Source organism: Equus caballus, chromosome 1, assembly GCF_041296265.1.
Source record: "Equus caballus isolate H_3958 breed thoroughbred chromosome 1, TB-T2T, whole genome shotgun sequence".
NCBI classification, from domain to species: domain Eukaryota; kingdom Metazoa; phylum Chordata; class Mammalia; order Perissodactyla; family Equidae; genus Equus; species Equus caballus.
The window spans coordinates 131,868,828-131,889,109 of record NC_091684.1 but is presented as its reverse complement, the minus strand read 5'-3'; positions in this window follow the sequence as shown (position 1 = coordinate 131,889,109).

Here is a 20,282-nt window from a genome sequence, read left to right as displayed (position 1 = left end):
AGACACAAAGATTGTCTGCAGCGCGTAGTGGGGCGCGGGGAACCTCAGGCTCTGCAAGACCCAGGCAGTTGTGGGACTTAAAGGTGGCAGTTTCGGCTAGGCTCGAGAAAAAGTGCCTGAACGGCTGGAATTTACGGTAGAATAGGCTGGTTAGGGAAGAAGCGAGCTCTCCATCCAAAGGGGGATGCAAGCCTAGGCTGAACGTTCACTTGGAGGGGATATAAGCAGGAGTCTGTAGTTTGGAGGCAAAGGCCTAGAAGATCCAGGTTTGGCGAGGGTAGGGTAAGGATGGGGCTGTTCTGCGTCCGCTTCGGTTGGCCCTCGAAGGCACCTACCCTCAACCCCCCTCCAACTGCCGCCAGCGGTAAAAGACTCGGATTCACTTCGCTCCCCAGTCAGTGAAGGGAGAGCGTGGAAAAGGCCTGCATGCCCTCCCGCCGAATCCCTCCCTTTCCCCCCTCCCTCTGCAGCACTTAAAATGTAAATGTACTTCGTGATTAGCCGCCGGGTCGCTAATTACCGCTGTAGCCATTCATTACACTGTCAGCGCGCGTCGTAGCCCGCCGGCTGTGCACCCCTGCCGGGCCGCGGAGTGGCAGGGCTGGCTGGGAGGGTGGGGGGAACGCGTGGATGGGGGGGTACTGAGAATGAGGGTAATGAGGTTGGCTGGGAGAAAGTGGAGGCGGGAGAGGGGCGGGTACGGCAGAAAACCGGGTGGGCGGTGAAGTACCGGGGCGGGGCAGGGAGGGGGCAGAAATGCCGGAGGCAGCTAGGAATGCGGGCGGAGGAGAGAGCGAAAATGCCAGGGGAAGGGGGCGGTGTGAGGGAGGAAACCCGGTTGAACGGGGAGACGGGAGAATACCCGGGGAGGCAGCGAGGAACCCCGGCGCCCTGGCGGACGCGGCTGGGAGGGGAGTGGAGGGCTCAACTCTGCGAAGGTGAGTAAATACCTTGGAGCATCTGTGGCGAACACCCTGCGACGGTTAGAAGCGTGGAAAGGCAGTCAAGATTTTCTGTTAAAAGAGCCGGATGCCGGCTATACCCACAGTAGGACCGCAAGTATTCTTTAAAAGGGGGCGAGTCTATTTCCGTGTGTGCGTGTTTATAGATGCATATATATTTTTTAAATATCTGCAAGAAAACAGCACACTGTCTCTTACCTCTGAGGCCACATCCAGTTTCTGTGGGCGTCCTTAAGGAAAGAACTACTAAATATGAATCCAAAATTAAGCAGAGTCTTGGAACAACCTGTGTACGTGAGGTACTGACCTTGAAGCCCGAGCTTCATTAGCTTCTTTTTGCCTCTGTGACCTTGGGCATTTTATGCCTTGGTTTTCTCAGCCATAAAGTGGAGCTAACATCAGAACCTACCTCATAAAGTGGTTGTGAGACACATAACAATCTTAGAAACTTGGCTGGTAAGTTCCCAGGAAATATTGACTAATATTATTTTTCATATATTATTTGTGATTAAAATAAATTTTAAAAATTTAAAAAGGGAGGCAAGGGAGAAAAGAAGCTCGTGAAAAGGAAAGGAAATGGACAAAGCCTTGGAAATAGCAATTTTCCTAATATGTTAGGGACTAGTGAGTGGCAAATTAGACTCCTTTTACCCTCAGAGGAGGTGGTGGGGTGGCTAGCCTGGACCCCAAGCCTGGCCAACACGGCACCATCCTCTGCTCTGAAAATGGACCTTTCCAGAAGTATATCCTGCCTCTCGCCTCTAGTGGACAGATCTCCTCTCACCCCAAGACTGGAAGAAAATCCCTGGCGCAGGGCAGGTCTCCTCCTCCTCTGTCTCCAATGGTGGGAAGAGGATGGGAGCTCCTAAAGCACCTGGTCCTGTCCTAGCCTCTCTGGGCAGGGACTTGGGAGCATGCAAAGGAGTCAGGACTGGAAAGTGAGAGGGGACCAGAGGGAGCTCAGATTTATCAGGCATCCACCAGTGCCCAGCACAGGGCCAGTTACTCTCACAGATCTGTTATTCTCTTATTTAATCCTCACAATTTTCCTTTCCATCCTTGTTTGACAGATGTGGAAACTGAGTCACAGAGAGGCTAAGTAACTTGCCCAACGTCCCACAGCTAGAAAGCAGCAACTGTAGATATTTGAATGTATGTGCTCTGACTCGTTTTACTACCTTACCTGAGTATAAGAGAAAAAGAAACTTTTAAAGGATTTGAGCTTCCCAGTAAAGGTATGAGTTGGTTTTGCAGAGAGAGGGGGTTCCTACAGTGGGGAAGATTATTGGTTATCTATTGCTGCATAAAAAATTTACCCCAGGGGCTGGCCCAGTGGAATAGCAGTTGAGTTTGCTTGCTCTGCTTTGGGGTCCCGGGGTTCGCTGGTTCAGATCCCAGGTGCGGACCTATGCACCGCTTATCAAGCCATGCTGTGGCAGGCGTCCCACATATAAAATAGAGGAAGATGGGCACAGATGTTAGCTCAGGGCTAATCTTCCTTAGCAAAAAGAGGAGGATTGGCAGTGGATGTTAGCTCAGAGCTAATCTTCCTCAAAAAGAAAAAAAATTACCCCAAAACTCAGCAGCTTAAAACAAAAACATTCATTATCTTACACCGTTTCTGAGGGCTAGAGATCCAAGAGCACCTTATAGGGGTGGTTCTAGCTCAGGGCCTCTCCTGAGGCTGCAGTCAGGATGTTGGCTGAGTCTGGAGGACCCACTCTCAAGCTTATTCACAGGTTGGTCAGAGGCCTCAGTTCACATGGATCTCTCCTAGATCTGCTCATGACATAATAGCTGGCTTCCTGCAGAGTGAGCAATGAGAGAGGGAGAGAGAACAAGCAGGGAGCCACAGTGCCTTTTATGGCCCAGCCTCCTCCGAAGGGGAGTATTTGGGGGCAAATTTAGGAGGAGGGGGAATCAGGAATCAACATATTGAAGCAAATATGTGGAAAGACCTTGAATCAGGAGAGCTGGACTTATTTCCTGGCATACAGCAAGCAGTGAATAAATGTTTTTTAAATGGATGCATGAGTGACAACTTTTCTAAGATTATTTTCAAGTCATGGGCATAAGAGCAGTCACCGCTTTATAGGGCTCTCCTGAAGGTTGAGTGGGATTATGGCTCCCAGAGCTCTTTATAAATTTAACACTGCTGGGCAATGATGCCTGGAGGTGAACGTGGCTTAGGAGAGAGGGGGAGAGCTCTACCATACAGAAGTCCCTGTCCAGGCCAGATACCTCTTCTCTTAGACTGCGTCTCAGGTCCTGGGGTGCTGCTCTGATTGCAGCTCCCCATCTCTGTCTCCACCTCAGTCCAGCCTCCTCACCATATGTCACCTCCAGTCATTGCTTTTCCCCTTGGGCCAGCCAGGACAAGACCCGGGAGTCCCAATACCAGCCAAGCCTCTGCCTTCAGGATGCTCCTCTTCCTGTGCTGGCTTGGCCCCCAAGATGGGGAATGGGGGTTTGCATTGCAGACCCAGTGATGGTGCTATTTAGGGACAAGAGCCATTAACCTTGCATGAAATTCTACTGCTTTCCTAGCAGACAGGCTAGGAGTCACCTATAGACAGCAGACAGCACCTAGAGGACAGTCACCTGAGTCCTGGGAGGGAGAGGAGGAGAGGGGATACGTGGGGCCTAGAATGAGTGAGGAGAGGGGTAGGAGGGGGAAGGGGAGGCAAAAGAAGCCATTGGAGTTCCTTCTCTAGCTCCCCAAGAGTTGGGTGTCTCCCCAACTTCCTTCCAGACTCCAGAGGCGAGTATAGTAAGAAGCCACCACCTGAACAAAGTTAGAGTTCCCAGGAGAGTGCTTGTCCTCAAAAGACTTCCCAAGAGCCTGCTGTGATGCCTGAAATCCCCCATCATTGCTTTCCCCCTTTGGATCAGCTTTGCCATCTAAAGATAAGGTCATACTCCTAATTCCAAAGTGGGAATTGATCAAAAACAAGAGTCAGGATGTTTGAGAACCTTGGGGTGGGAGGAAGGTATAGAGCTGATCAGGTGAGGGAATAGTTGCCAATTACAGCTGACATTTACTCAGCACTTACTATGTGCCAGACACATACTAAGCACTTACATGTACTAACTCAATTAATACAGCAAGCACTATGTGCAACCGCATTTCGTTAGTGAGGTAGAGCCAGATCCAGAGTCAGACAGTCTGGCTCCAGAGTCTGTTGTTAATCATGGTACCAGACCACCCGCAGGAGGAAGGGGAAGCAGGGCAGAGAGCCATCAGTTGTAGGCCTCCCTGGCTGTCCATAACGAAAGTCCTGGAACTCCAGGGTAGAGTTCTGCTTGGCCAGGTGCTTGCCTGGGTGGGGGTGGGGGGATGGGCGGGGGGCACTGGACGACACCAGAGTGGCTCTTCCTCTGGCTTTGACCTGGGGTAGAGGTGGGGTGCTTGGTTTATGCCTTCCCAGAATTATAGCTATCCTTCGGGGGTGCATTGAGTTTTTGTAAACTTACAAAATACTTGCCCATCTTATACCCAGAAGCAGCTAGTGGGGTGGTTAAGAGTCCATAGATGCTGGAACCCAGCTGCCTGGGTTTAAGTCCCAGCTCTGCTCCTTGATAGCTGTGCTCTTGGTCAAGCTATGGAATCTCTCTGTGCCTTTCTTCTCCTGTAAAATGGAGATGATGATGATGATGATAGTACTCCTTGGAATTGTCTCAGGTTATCCCCCTAGTATCTCCATGGGGGTCATCACTCCCACTTCGCAGATATAAGCTAAATCCCTTGCCCTAGGACTCAGCTGCTGAGCAGTATAGCTTGAGGCAAACCTGGAGGACAGGGTAAAAAAATAGAAAGGCAGAGCAGGTTGCCAACCTCCATGGTGCACCCAGGGCTCATGGGTCCTAGCTGTTTGTTGACAGGCAGGAATGCCAGCCCAGTGGTTTTTATTTTGCTTGTGTGTGATTTAACATTTCCTGCTTCATTTCAATGGAGAGTGATTGTATCAGCTTTTTTGAGTGTTGCATATATATAGAGCCCTTCTCCCATCACATCCTGCTGGAGTCATGCTTATGATAAACAATGTAATTGTGTTGCTATAGAGGCCCCTAAGGTCTGGAGCACTGGAAAGAAGCCAGGAAATGATTCTCTTTTTCCTGTGTCACCTCTCTACCTGGCAATTATGCCGTCCTCACCTCTCCGTGGTGGTGAGAGTGGAAACAGCTCTTTTCACATAACATCTCTGTAACCCCCATCCCCCACCTGCTGGCCCAGAACAGAGCCCCCAAATCAAGCTGAATAAATTGGGGTTCTTCCCAGTTCAGAGAGCTACTTGGTCAAATGCTCTTTATGGCCATGATGGTCCTCTGTCACCACCAGATAATTAATTGTCTTCCCTTCTCTTGAGCAAAAGATGAAGTTACCCAAGTGTGTCTCCCGTCTATTGTTCTGAAGTAAATCACAAGGTGCCCTGTGCATAATGTCCCAGAAGATAAAAGTTATATATTTCAACAAGCGAAAAAGAGCATATTTTGTTTGCAAAAATCCTGGGCGGACTCTCCCTCTGCCCAGAAATTGTGTGTACTTGCTGATTAATGATCTGCCTGGTGAACTTGCCTCAGGAAAGATAATAGAGTTATGATTGGGTGTCACTAGTTCCCATCCTTTCCACCCCTGGAGAGGTCATGGGAGCAGGCAGAACTCCTCCTTTCTCTGAAGCAGTTTTCTTGTTGTACCCACAGATTTTCACTGTGGGTCGTGGGCACACCTCTCAGATTCTGCCCTGAAGTCCAAGTGAGCAATGCAGATCCAGTGTTTTCAAAAAAGAAGCCAATAATTTCTTGTTTTTGTGACAGTTTCAGGTTGTTAAATGTTGTCAACTGTTTCAGCAACCTATTACTGGTAACAAATCACCTTAAAACTTAGTGGCTGGGGCCAGCCTGGTGGCGTAGTAGTTAAGTTTGTGTGCTCCACTTTGGTGGCCCAGGTTCGCTGGCTCGGATTCTGGGCGTGGACCTACGCACAGCTCGTCAAGCCATGCTGTGGCAGCATCCCACACAGAAGAACTAGGACTCACAACTAGGATCTACAACAATGTACTGGGGCTTTGGGGAGGGGGAAAAAAAAAAGAGGAAGATTGGCAACAGATGTTAGCTCAGGGCCAATCTTCCTCACCAAAAAGCATACCTTTAAAAAACAAAAACAATCAAAAACAAAAAATTAAAATAAAACCCTTATGGCTAAAAATAACAATGATTTGTTATTTCCAATTAATTAAATTATCCAGCCCCTGTGGTTTGACTGGACTCCACTGCGCAGCTCCTCTGCTCCATGTGGTGTCTGCTGGGATCACTCATTCATCTGCATTCAGCTGAGAATGAATGCAGGGCTGCATTCATTTACTGGGCTGGAACAGCAAAGATGGCTTCACTCACATGTCTGGTGCCTTAGCTGGTGTTGTTGAAATGGCTGGGGTTCTGGCTGGGCCTCTCTCCACGTGGTCTCTAGCAAGTTCAAGATTATTTCTTGGAGTGGCTTGATCCCAAAAAGATGAGAATGGGGGCTGCAAGGCCTCATAAGGTCTAGGTGTAGAAGTCACACATTATTTCTTCCTCTGTATTCTATTGGTCAAACCAAGATACATGTCCAGCCCAAATTCATGATGCAGGGAAATAAACTCTGCCTCTTGGGGGAAGGCCTGACATGCATATATAGGCATGAGAACCTGTAGAGAGATGGCAGCCATCACTATGGACAGTCCAGTATGTCAACCAACTCATATCTTTAAAACACATGTATCTGCAAGTCAGTGTGGCCCACGGTTGCAACTTCTATGTGAAACTTTTAAGGATTTCACCTGGAAATCTGTCATGACCAGGGACTTTTTATGGCAGGAGGAAGGGGTAGGCAGTAGCAGGGGAAGGAGACCATGGGCTTTCTCTGGGGTTTATGTGAACTCTGTTCATTGGAGGAAAAGCATCAGGAACTAGGCACTGCCCATGCCTGACTATTATTTCCTTCTTATTAACTTACTTTGGGACTACTTCCATCCATCAGCCTGAATCCCAAAGCTACCCAGTCATAACCTGGAGGAGAGAAGGCCAAGTGATTGCTGAGATCTCTTTTAATACCCTGGTGGGCTGACCAGGTTTGACTTTAGCCTATGAAATCATTGCAGGATTTTAGTCAGGCCTGTCTTGATTAGATTAGTACTTCAGAAAGCTCACATAAGATGCTAAGAGGCCTCTCTTCCAGTTAGCAACTGCTGCATAACACATTATCCAGGATTTAGGTGTGTAAAGCAATCATTTATTATGCTCACAGATTCTGTGGGTCAGCAATTTAGGTAGGGCACAGCGAGGATGGTTTGTCTCTTCTCCGCCATATCTGCGGTTCCAGCCGGAAGGCTCAAAGGCTGGGGCCGGAATAATCTGAAAGTTTGTTCACTTATGTGTCTGTTGGTTCTTGCTGGCCATCAGCTAGAAGCCTCAGATCTCCACGTGGACCTTTCCATGTGATCTTTCTGCTTGGATTAGTTTGGGCTTCCTCACAGCATGGTGGCTGGATTCTAGGGCAAGCATCCAATGGCAGCAAGAGAGCCAGGCATAAACCACATTGCCTTTTATGATCCAGCCTTGGGTGTTGCATAATGTCACTTCTGCCACATTCTGTTTATCAAGGAAGTTACTAAACCCTGCCCAAGTTCAAGGAGAAAGGAAGCAGATTCCATTTCTTGATGGGGAATGGCAAGGTTCCGGGAGAGCATGTGGGACTAGAAATATTGCTATGGCCATTTTTTGGAGAATATAATCTGCTGCAGCCTCAAAGAGGGGCGTGAATCCAGTGAAATCATCATTATCCCTTCAAAGTATATCCAGAATCTGAGCACTCCTCTGACCTCATCTCCCACCAACCTCCCCTCACTCATTCCATTCAAGCCTCACTGGCTTCTTTGCTTTTCCTGAAACACGATGAACACACTTCTGCATCAGGGCCTTTGCACTTGCTGCTCCTTTTGCCAACTGATATCCTCTGTCCCTCTAATGTGCCCCCAGCTCTCTCCCTCATATCCTTCAGGCTCTGCTCAAATGTCACCTTCTCCAGAGGCCTCCCTGACCACCCTAAAATAACAGTCCCCCTCCTTTAATCTCTATTCCCTTCTCTGGGTTTATTTTTCTTTGTGGAACTTATTATCACCTGACATAACTGTATTTTTTTATTGTTTATTACCAGTCTCCTCCCACTAGAATGGAGGCTCCATGAGGGCAAGGACTTTGTTTTGTTCCTGGCTGCATCTCCAGCTTGCAGCATGGTATCTGATACTCAGTAGGTGCACAATATTTGTTGAGGGAATGAATGACGGGCTTCTTTGGGTGTGAAGAGTCAGCAACCCACCCCCAGGACGTGGTTTAGAACAGTGGTTCTTAAAGTGTGATCCAGGGATCTTTGGGAGTCCCCAAGACTCTTTCTTGAGGAGGGAGATTGTATGAGATAAAAACTATTTTTGTAACAATACTAAGACATTATTTGCCTTTTTCATTCTTATTCTCTTATGAATGTACAGTGGAATTTTCCAAAGATTGCACTGACATGTGATATTGCAACAGATTGAATGCAGAAGTAGATATGAGACTCCAGCTGTCTTCTATTAAGCCAGCTATTAAAGAGATCTGCAAAATTGTAAACAATGCCAATCTTCTCGCTACTTTTTTGTGTTTTTTATTTCTTTATTTTTCCTTTTTCTCCTCAAAGCCCCCCCCATACATAGTTGTATATTTTTAGTTGTGAGTCCTTCTAGTTGTGGCATGGGGGATGCCACCTCAATGTGGCCTGATGAGCAGTGCCATGTCCGTGCCCAGGATCCAAACCAGCGAAACCCTGGGCCATGGCAGCAGAGCGCGCGAACTTAACCACTTGGCCACGGGGCCAGCCCCCCTTTGTGTGTTTTTTGTTTTGGAGAATATAATTGCTTTAAATTAATATGTATATATATATTTCTTTTTTGGTGAGGAAGATTGGCCCAGAGCTAACATCCATTGCCAATCTCCCTCTTTGTTTGAGGAAGATTGTCCCTGAGCTACCTAACATCTGTGCCAATCTCCCTCTATTTTTTGTACATTGGTTGCTCCCACAGCATGGCTTGATGAGCTGTGTGTAGGTCCACACCCAGGCTCCGAACCAGCAAACCATGGGCCGCCAAAGTGGAGTGTACGAACTTAAGCACTATGCCACCGGGCCAGCCCCCCCAAAATATATTTTTTATGTTAACATGTAATGAGTTTATTATTGTTAAATGAATCAATGCATAAATATTTTTTTAATTTCTTGGTTTTAATTTATAATACAGTAAATATTGGTAAACAACTGCATTTAAAATATTCCATGGGGTTGGGGCTGGCCCCATGGCCGAGTGGTTAAGTTCGCGCGCTCTGCTGCAGGCGGCCCAGTGTTTCGTTGATTCGAATCCTGGGCGTGGACATGGCACTGCTCATCAAACCATGCTGAGGCAGCGTCCCACATGCCACAGCTAGAAGGACCCACAACGAAGAATGTACAACTATGTACCAGGGGCCTTTGGGGAGAAAAAGGAAAAATAAAATCTAAAAAAGAAATATATATATTCCATGGGGTTAAAAATTTTTAAGAATGTAAAGTAGTTCTGAGAATAAGAAGTTTGAGAGGGTAGGAAATAGAGAGGCTAAATTGTTCTCCATGTTACAGGATTGGGAAGCTGATTGTCAGCAGTTCCAGAGAAAGATAAGAATTAGGAGGAGGCTGAGGGGCCTGGACCCAGGGAGGAGTTGAGGTGCACAAAAGAGCCCAGTGTCACAGTGGTCCATGCACTCATGGAGGAACAAGGCCAGGGCAACAATCTCTGAGATCAGGGAAGACCAGAAATGTTCTGGGGACAGTCATGTATGATATTGACTGTTTATTGTTTTAATTGATCCAAAAAGATTTCATTTGTTTGGGAGAATATGCATAACAATGTTTTTATTTTTGTAGTAAGTTGCATATAGTAACAAAAGAATAAAGCAGCTGCCAGATCCTTGAAATCAAAAGTGACAAGCATAATACTGGTACAAATTGCTTCAGTTTCTAAAATTAAAAGTCAAGCAGGGAAAGTAGTATTTTTCTTCTTATTAAATAGTGAATAGCCACAAAATTACCAGTTCATGAAAATGAGGCTGTCTTATAGCAAACTAGCTCACAAGAGTCTGATCAATAAACCAGATACAAACTGGTAAAGAGGCCGGCGGTCACAGCCTCTGAGTAATCACACCCCTAAAAAAGGGAGGCCAGATAATGACAAGAATTATGATTGATGGGTCTTGAGTTAGAGCAAGAGAGTTAGTTATATGACTTACCTGATACCCTTCCAGTAAATATCCTGTCTGCTCACGTTAGCCAGAGTTGTCTTCTTCACGCTTACAGCTGAGAAACGTTGGCTGATCAGGTAGTCTTCAGCACACGAGGGATATTTACTGCCCTGGAAGTGGCTGAAATCATCCAGGGATGGGAGTTAGACAATAGCTTGAATGGGCTGTGGACAGAGGAATAACGGTTTTGCTTTTTATTTTGGGAGATGTTGGAAGAATGAATAGAAGAAAGAAGGAGAAGTTGAAAGCACTGAGGAAAGAGGATAACTGATGGATCAGACTCCCTGAGGAGATAAGAAGGGGTGGGAATCAGAGCACAATTCGGGGACTGGTGTTAGCTTGGGAGAGGGAGGAGAGACAGCTGCCTTGGTCAATTTGGGCTGCTATAAAAAACATACCACAGGGGTCGGCCCTGTGGCCGAATGGTTAAGTTCGCATGTTCCGCTGCTGCGGCGCAGGGTTCAGATCCTGGGCGCGGACATGGCACTGCTCATCAGGTCACGTTGTGGCAGTGTCCCACATGCCACAACTAGAAGGACCCACAACTAAGATATACAACTATGTACGGGGAGGGGAGGGTTTGGGGAGATAAAGCAGAAAAAAAAAAAAGATTGGCAACAGTTGTTAGCTCTGGTGCCAATCTTTAAAAAAAAAAATACCACAAACTGGGTGACTTATAAACAACAGAAATTTATTTTTCATGGTTCTGAAGGCTTGCGATCACGGTGCCAGCATGGTCGGGTGAGGGCCCTCTTCCCAGCTGCAGACTTCTCCTTGTATACTCACTTGGCAGAAAGGGGTAGGGAGCTCTGTGGGGTCTCTTTTACAAGAGTACTAATCCCATTCATGAGGGCAGAGCCATCTAGTCACTCCCCAAAGGCCCCGTCTCCTAATACCTTCACCTTGGGGTTAGGATTTCGACATGTGAGTTTTAGGGGGACACAAACATTCAGCTTACAGCAATATCTCTTCCTCTGAGACAAGTAGTTTGAAAGGATACACAGGGAAGTTGGTTAATTTTTCCCACTGATAGAGTTGAGATTACCTGCTGAGAATGAATGGAATGGGCAATATTGACGAAGAATTATCCCCAAAGGGCTTTTGCAGGTTTCACATTCCAGTCAGGTGACAGAGTTTATTGAAAAAAGAAGCAACACTGTTATTAATCATTCATTCATTCAAAATATCATTGGATCTCTATTATGTAACAGGCACTGTTGTGGGTGCTAGGGATACAGCAGTGAACAACACAAGACCAGTTCCTGCTCAGTGGAGCTCACACTCTAGTGAAACAAAAATAACCCAGTAGATGTGCTCATCACTACCTCCACGGCACTGAGTCATCGGATGAACTGAACTCCCTATTGCCTCTGCAGACAACATGCAGAATGAAGCCCACAGTCCCCTGAATGTGCTCAGTTGGTAGCAGGCTGCTCTCTAGTGTGTTTGTGCTCACCAAGTGTGGCAGACAAGGCTGGCAGCCTCCTCAGTAGCCATTCTCCCCTTCTTCCTTAGTAATACAACTCTGATTTTATTGGCAGAGACAACGTGCTCAGCTAAAAAGCTAAAGTGTGTCACGTTGTCACTTCCTTGCCAAATAGGAGTGACTGTGTGACAGTTGAGGCTAATGAGAGATAAATGGGAATTGCTGCATAGAGCTTTCTGGAAAGATGATTAAATGGGGGTGCAGACTCAGCTGGCATGCACTTTGGCCCTCTGCTCTTCCTCCTTCCAGCTGCCTGCAGTATACCCATGATGGCTGCAGGTGAGAAGCCATCTCAAAAGTGTGAGGGAAAGACTGAGAGAATTGCAGAGACTTCTACCCTGAATCTTTTTTTCTTTTTAGTAAGGAAGATTGGTCCTGAGCTGACGTCTGTTGCCAATCCTCCTCTTTTTGCTTGAGGAAGATTGTCCCTGAGCTAACATCTGTGCCAGTCTTCCTCCAGTTTGCATGTGGGACACTGCCACAGCGTGGCTTGAGGAGCAATGTGTAGGTCTGCACCTGGGATCTGAACCTGTGAACCTTAGGCCATGGAAGCTGAGTGCGTGAAGTTAACCACTACACTCCCAGGCTGGCCCCTACCCTGAATCTTAAAGTCACTGAACCAACTCGCTTATTCCTGGACTTCTCATTATGTGAGAAGAAGAAGACCTGTCTTGTTTAAGCCACTGTCATTTAAGTTTTCTGTTACATGTAGCCAAGCTAAATCCATACCTAATACACCAAGAAGCAGCTGTTTGTTACCTATGGTGGCCATGAGAATGGCTTTTCACTTTTTTCTTTTTTTTTGAGGAAGATTAGCCCTGAGCTAACATCTGCCACCAATCCACCTCTTTTTGCTGAGGAAGACTGGCCCTGAGCTAACATCCATGCCCATCTTCCCCTATTTTATGTGGGACTCCTACCACAGCATAGCTTGACAATTGGTGCATAGGTCCGCACCTGGGATTCGAATTGGTGAACCCCTGGCCACTGAAGCGGAACTTGCGAACTTAACTGCTGTGCCACTGGGCCGGCCCTGCTTTTCACGTTTTTTATTGCAGGGAGCATAATTAGTCAAAGGACCCAGCTGCTGCACTCTGAAATCCATCACTGCATTTGTGCCAAGGCCAAATTTCCCATGGGCTGCTCCCAGCTAATAAATGAGTGCAGGTGGGATATTAAAGCAGTCCACTCCTGGGAGACAGACAAAGGATGGGTGGCTTTGGCTGGAGGTCTCCCCAGTGGCCTTGCTGAACTTTCCTTAGAACTGTACTACAGTCTAAGATGCTTCTACCCAACTTCCTTCCTTCCCTCTTTCCTTCACTCAGGTCAGACTTGTAGCATGGTTTGATGACTCTACCAGGTTCTCCTGGCTCCCTCCTCACTTTCTCTAATAGATGGTTTCCCCTAATAAATGTGTATATTTAATCCTGTCTTGGTGTCAGCTTCTCTGAGGACCCTGAGTAACACATTCCTAAACATGTTAGTGCATTTTGTGCTCGTTATTGTAAGTACAAAATTTAATTAAGTGTAACTAAACCATAGAAATATGAGTGCAAAAGGAAAGTAAATTGTTATTTCTATGAAAACTAACTTTACTGCTTTGGAAAGTTTTGAAAAAGATGTTTCGCCAGTTCGAATCCTGGGTGCGGACATGGCACCGCTCATCAGGCCATGCTGAGGTGTCATCCCACATGCCACAACTAGAAGGACCCACAACTAAAAAATATACAATTATGTACCGGGGGGCTTTGGGAGAAAAAGGAAAAAAAATAAAATCTTAAAATAAATAAATAAATAAGTATTTTTTAAAAAAGCTGTTGAGAGGCCGGCCCTGTGGCTGAGTGGTTAAGTTCGAGTGCTCTGCTTTGGTGGCCCAGGGTTTCGCTGGTTCGGATCCTGGGCATGACATGGCACCGCTCATCAGGCCATGCTGAGGCAGCATCCCACATGCCACAACTAGAAGGACCCACAACTGAAAATACACAATTATGTACCTGGGGACTTCGGGAGAAAAAGAAAAAAAAAATCTTAAACAAAAAAAAAAAGCTGTTGAGTTTGGCTTGGCTAGAACACTGTAAAAGATTTAGAAAACTCTGTAGAAAACCAATAGTCTGCACTTAGATTGCTTTGCAAGTATCCTTAAGCTCTTATCCGCTTTACAGAATCGGGAAGTCTAAACAATTCGTTATGGGTATTGTTATGCAGGAAAAGAAATGTGGAATTCCAATCAGCAGACCCATAAAAGAAAAAGCCTTGGCATTACAGCAAAAGATTGGCAAGTTAATACGCATTTATATGTTTTAAGTTAAAACAAAATGTCCAGATATGTATCATTTTTTATGATACTCCTGAGTTTTTTGTTTAATTGACCAACTTCTGGTATCAATTGCATCAGATAAGAGGGCTTCTACTGAAACAATAATATTAAATGTGACTTGCTGTATCGTGCAGTTACTATATATCCAGAGTGAAAGGCTTAAGTATAGATCCAGCAGAAGGATGGGCAGAAAGGAGAAATGTTCCAGGGATCAGGATTTGGCTGATAAACACGGCTCAGGGAACGATGTCCTTCAAGGTTGAAGGACACGTGTGGGGGTGCAGAGAGTACTGGAAGGAGAGAAGGCTACAGTCCAGAGGCAAGAGGGTAGGGTGTGATTCTTGGGTAAAACCATTCCACATGATGACAAGGCCTATGGTGAGGCCACGGGAACAGGTGGGTGGCTGAAGGAGAGACAAAGGTCACTGGAGTGAGGAGGAGTCAAAAGTCCAAGGCACTGGGTGGGTCATCCAAGGAGCCCAAAAGCCTAGACTGGCTGCAAGATTGGGCCTGGAGTGGGGCTGGCCCCGTGGCCGAGTGGTTAAGTTCGCGCGCTCCGCTGCAGGCGGCCCAGTGTTTCATTAGTTCGAATCCTGGGCGCGGACATGGCACTGCTCATCAGACCACGCTGAGGCAGCGTCCCACATGCCACAACTAGAAGAACCCACAACGAAGAATACACAACTATGTACCGGGGGGCTTTGGGGAGAAAAAGGAAAAAATAAAATCTAAAAAAAAAAAAAAAAAAAAAAAAGATTGGGCCTGGAGAAAAAATTGAGGGCTAGTGATGTGCTGGAAGCGGCTCATCCTGGCTCATGAGGGCCAACTCTTAAATTTTCAATGTTGTGTTCTGGTTGTTAAACACTACCATTATTAAAAATTTAATTATATTAACTTGCAACTAAGTAGCTTATATTAAAACCAAGGTAATAAATATTTAAAACTCATCACTTTCTAATAATTTTATGACATTTTACTATTGTACTCTTGAAGCTTTTACATTTCTTGCATCTGTGTGGTGGAAATACTAAATCATGGTGTGCTGTGGTGCATCTTTGCCCAACTTAGCATTCGGCGACATCGTTTTGGTAGCTCAAAATAAGCCAGAGCGGAAGTATTTGCATCACAAAAATTAGCAAACACTACAAAAGAACTTGACTTATTGTTTTGTTAGTTATGTACACTCATTCATCAATTGTAACTGTAGGTGGCTATGGATATAAGAGTTAAGGAAAAACCAACGAAAGCATTCTGTGAGAATCAATTGACTATGTGGAATTTACAATAAAGAGTATGGTATATTTTGTGAGGTGTAAGTTGTATGTTACACATCCTTTATATCAGCAAAACTTATAATAAATGTATGTGTACATTTATGTATACATTTTTCCCTGAAGAGCTGGTTTTTAAACATTTACCAAACACACCACTTAACCAGGGTCTCCTTTCCTTGAGACTGGCAGCGGGGTGATGGTGAGCAATACAGATGTGCGCTTGCTCCCTCATCCCTGCCCCAAACTCACAGCCTCATGGGGAGTCAGGCACTTAAGTAACAACACAGCAGTGGGTGGCAAAGAGGGAAGATGCTGAGCACCAAGTAGAGCATCTAGGCCAGGGAGGCATCCAGAGGATGTGAGACTCATGTGGGCACTCAAAGGATGAGTGGGAATCAGCCAGCCAGAGGAACAATGTGCGCAAAGCCTAGTTGTTGACAGAAACAATAGGGACAGAGGTGGGAAGTTGAGGGACACAGGGTGTGGTATGCCTGCAGGCAGAAGAGAAACCAGCAGGCCGCGGGGTGCTCCTCTTGGCCCTGTGATACCTGGAGGGTGAGGAAAGAGCAGTTTTTACTCGAGAGGGTTTTTGGGACCCCAGACCTAAGAAGAGTAAGAATTTCTGGGCAAAGGAATAAGGACAGGAGTTAGGTGAGGGGAAGAGAGGATGGAACAGCATGTACAAAAGCACAGAGGTGAAAGAGAATCTGAATTCTTAGACCTGCAAGCAGTTCTGAGTGGCTGGAATGCCTGAAGGGGAGGGCATGCAAAAAATGAGGCTGGAGAAGTGGCCAGGGGCGAGGTCAGGGGTGCTATGAGCCAAGCTAGGGAGAGGGTATGTATCAACAGGAGCAGTGGGGAGCCTCAGGAGGGCCCTAAGTAGAAGAGTGGCATGATTAAGATCTTTGTGGCTGCTTAGAAGAGAATGGCTTGAGGGGTGTCAGGTGGGGAGAGACTAGAGGAGATGATGTCTTTGGGGAGACTATTGCAGAGATGATGGAATAGGGCAGTGGTTGTGGGGATACAAAGAGGAGGATTCGTTCTAAAGATATGGGGAGGCAGAATTAATAGGACTTAACTTCCAGGGATCTGGCTTAGGTGACTGGGTTGGCACAATCATTTTTGAAGAGTACTGGTCAGTTATTTTGTAGAATGAACCTCAATTTGGGTTTGTCTGATGTTTCCTTGTGACTAGACTGAAGTTATGCATTTTTTGGCAAGAATATCACAGAAGTCTGTGAATCATTTCAGGAAGTATATGATGTCAATACGTCTTATTACTGATAACAGGGCCATTTTGGAGGCAGGGTCACAGGGGGAGGAACAAAAATAGGGAAAGGATCTGGGGTTCCAGTTTAGGATGGGGCTTGAGGGCAGAAGAGAATTTGGACCAGCAGCAGAGCTCTGGGAGCGCCAGGCACCTCAGAGGTAGCTGAGGACTTGGGAGGGGTGAGGTTGCTAGGGGAGAAGGTGTTTGGCTGAGGAGGAGGATGGGAGACAGTGGAGGTAAAAGACTGGCTTTGCAATACATCCAAGTGGTCGGGCAGGTGAGGACTGGAATGTGTCCTGTGGATTTGGCATCCAGGGGCTCAGCCAATGCCCAAGGCTGTGACTTGTGAAGGGCATTTTTCTCTCTGGACAGTTAGTGAGAGCCAGTTTGAGTGGGCTCTCCTGTTCTAACTCGACAAGTGAGCAGTGGGTGGTGCATGTTCAGAGCTCATGGCTGGGCTGCAAGAGGTGGCATGGTGACCATGAGCTGTGTATAGGCCAGTAAGCTACCCAGGGCCCAGCACTTCCAGCTGCCAGCAGAGCAACCTCACTGGTGGAGAATTAGCTTTACCAGTGTAAGTCACTGCAGACGTGGGTGCTGCCCAGTGGTCTGTTGGAGGCACTGACAGTAGAAGGGAAAGTGAGGGGTGGCCATTGACCCCGGCGTCCTATATAGGCAAGAGGTTGGAGGTCTGGAATCATCTTGTTCCCTAGACTCAAGCTGCCCCAGGAATCCTCATTTTCTTTATGCTAACAATACTTTACTGACTTATAGTTTGCATGCAATCAAATACACAGATCTTGGGTTTTCAGTTTGACAAGTTTTGATAATTTTATACCTTTTAACTACCACTCAAAACAAGATCTAGAATATTTTCATCACCCTAGAAATTTCTTTTTTTTTTTTAAAGATTTTATTTTTTTTCCCCAAAGCCCTCCAGTACATAGTTGTGTATTCTTCGTTGTGGGTCCTTTTAGTTGTGGCATGTGGGATGCTGCCTCAGCGTGGTTTGATGAGCAGTGCCATGTCCGCACCCAGGATTCGAACCAACGAAACACTGGGCCACCTGCAGCGGAGCGCGTGAACTCAACCACTTGGCCACGGGGACAGCCCCTAGAAATTTCTTTTCTGTTCCTTTCCAGTCAATCTACCTCTCTCCCCAACCAGCAACCCCTGTTCTGATTCCTATCATATTAATTTTCCTGTTTTTGAATTTCATATAAATGGAGTTATATAGTATATATTTTTGGTCTGGCTTATTTTGCTCAACATATTTTTGAGATTCATCCATATTGTTGTATATATCGGTTTCTCATTCATTTTTTATCACTGAGTCATATTTCATTGTATGAATATACGATAATTTGTTTATCCATTCTCTTGTTCATGGCTGTTTCCAGTTTTTAGCTACTATGAATAAAGCTGCAATGGATTTGTAAGACTTTTGTGAACATATGTTTTCATTTCTCTTGGGTATATACTAGAAGTAGAATTGCAAGGTCAAATAGTAACTCTATGTTAAACTTTTTGAGGAACTGTCAGACTGTCTTCCAAAGTGACTGTACCATTTAACATTCCTACCAGCAGGGTATGATGGTTCCAATTTCTCCACCTCCCCAGCAATACTTATTATTTTCTGTCTTTTTGATTATAGCCATTCTAGCAGATGTGAAGTGGCATCCCATTGTGGTTTTGATTTGTATTTCCTGGATGACTAAGGATGTTGAGTATGTTTTCCTGTGCTTATCGGCCATCTGTGTATCTTCTTTTTTTTTGAGGAAGACTAGCCCTGAGCTAACATCTGCCACCAATCCTCCTCTTTTTGCTGAGGAAGACTGGCCCTGAGCTAACATCCGTGCCCATCTTCCTCTACTTTATATGTAGGATGCGTACCACAACACGACTTGCCAAGCGGTGCCATGTCCACACCCAGGATCTGAACCAGTGACCCCGGGCTGCCGAAGTGGAACATGAGAACTTAACCACTGCGCCACTGGGCCAGCCCTCTGTATCTTCTTTGGAGAAATTTCTATTCAGATCCTTTGCCCTTAAAGTGGGTTATTTGCCTTTTTCTTACTGAGTTGTAGGCGTTCTTCATATAGTCTATATGCAAGTCTCTTATCAGATATATGGTTTGCAAGTACTTTCTCCAGTTCTCTGGTCTGGTTAGGGAGAGAAGACAAACAGAGAGTGGGGTGGTGGGGAGGAGGTGTGGAGGAGAGAGGCACTGTACAGGGAGGTCTAGGAGGAACTCTTTGAGCTTCAGGATTGCCCACCTGGGTAGTGAGAGAGGACTGGATGAGCTGCTCTAACATCACCATGGCTCTGCAGGCAAGAATGTGTGTCACTGTACACTCAGTGCTGTGCAATCAGTCATACATACTAAGTGTCAGGGACTTGGCATCTCATAAGACCAGGAGCATGGAGCGGGGTTGGGGGAGTAGGACACTCTTTTTAAAGAAAGGAAGCTCCATATTGCAAACTTTCACAGGACTAATGGGTTACCTTGGAGGCAACATTTTGTGGCTTGAGAGCCAGACAGACTTGGGTTTTGATCTTGGTTGTTAGTAAATGCCACTACATAGTGCCCTCCTCATACCCCTGTAGCTATTCCTGATGGCTTCTTACTGCAAGCCCCTGGGATTTTCTGCCTGAGGGCTTTCTCTGCTCAGAAGGCACACAGGGAACTCTGGAAGTGCCAGCGGCAGCCCTCAACACTTAGTTTCCTCCTTCCTTTGGTGGGACAACTGCATTGTATTCTACACTGTGTCCCAGAGGTCCCCAGTAGGATTGACCACTATTGCCCACAGTGGTAACCTGCTTATGATTGCACCTTGAATTGGTTTCCTTTTATTTCTTTATTTTAACTCCTTCCACTCCTCCACTAGTGCTTCCTGGGATCATCTCTCAAATAGACCATTTGTACTCACATCCTTATCTCAGTGTCTGCTTCTAGGGAAACCCAATCTAAAGATACTGGTTCTTCCATTTCTTGGATACATCATTCTATTTCCTTGGGCAGATCACTTTACTTCTCTGAACCTCACTTTCTGTTGGTTTGTAAACTGACCCCTGTGCACAGAGGGCAAGGAGAGACTAAAGAAAGAGGCAGACCACTCCACATTGGTAGGTGGTAGTTTTAACAAGCAAGGGAACTTATGAGGCCTGTCTTGGGCAGCAACAAGACCGGTAGATCTCTGCACTCATCCACCAGAATCTTAAAAGTTTATACAGAGATCTTAACTGGGTTCAGTCACATACACTATCCAGACGGTCTCAACAACATTTTAATCTCTCAAGGCTATGTCCTTAGAACAGTTACCACAACGGTAGGCAGAAAGTACATTCCAAGGACAAAGGAGTGAATGAGGAGCCTCTGATTGCCTGGGTCCAGTTCTCAGGTCAACCGGTGGTCACATACTCTCAATTGCCTCCTCCAACACTTTCCTCATCTACAAAATGGGGATAAAAGCACTTACTTCATTGGATAGTCATGAGGCTTAGCATCTCATTCAGACATACTAAGGGTTTAGTAAATGCTAGTCCTCTTTTCTTTTCAGTTGTTTACTGGCCTGTAACATACATACTCTTCCAGAGACCCTTGGGTGTACATGCCTCATTCAGCCATAGCTGG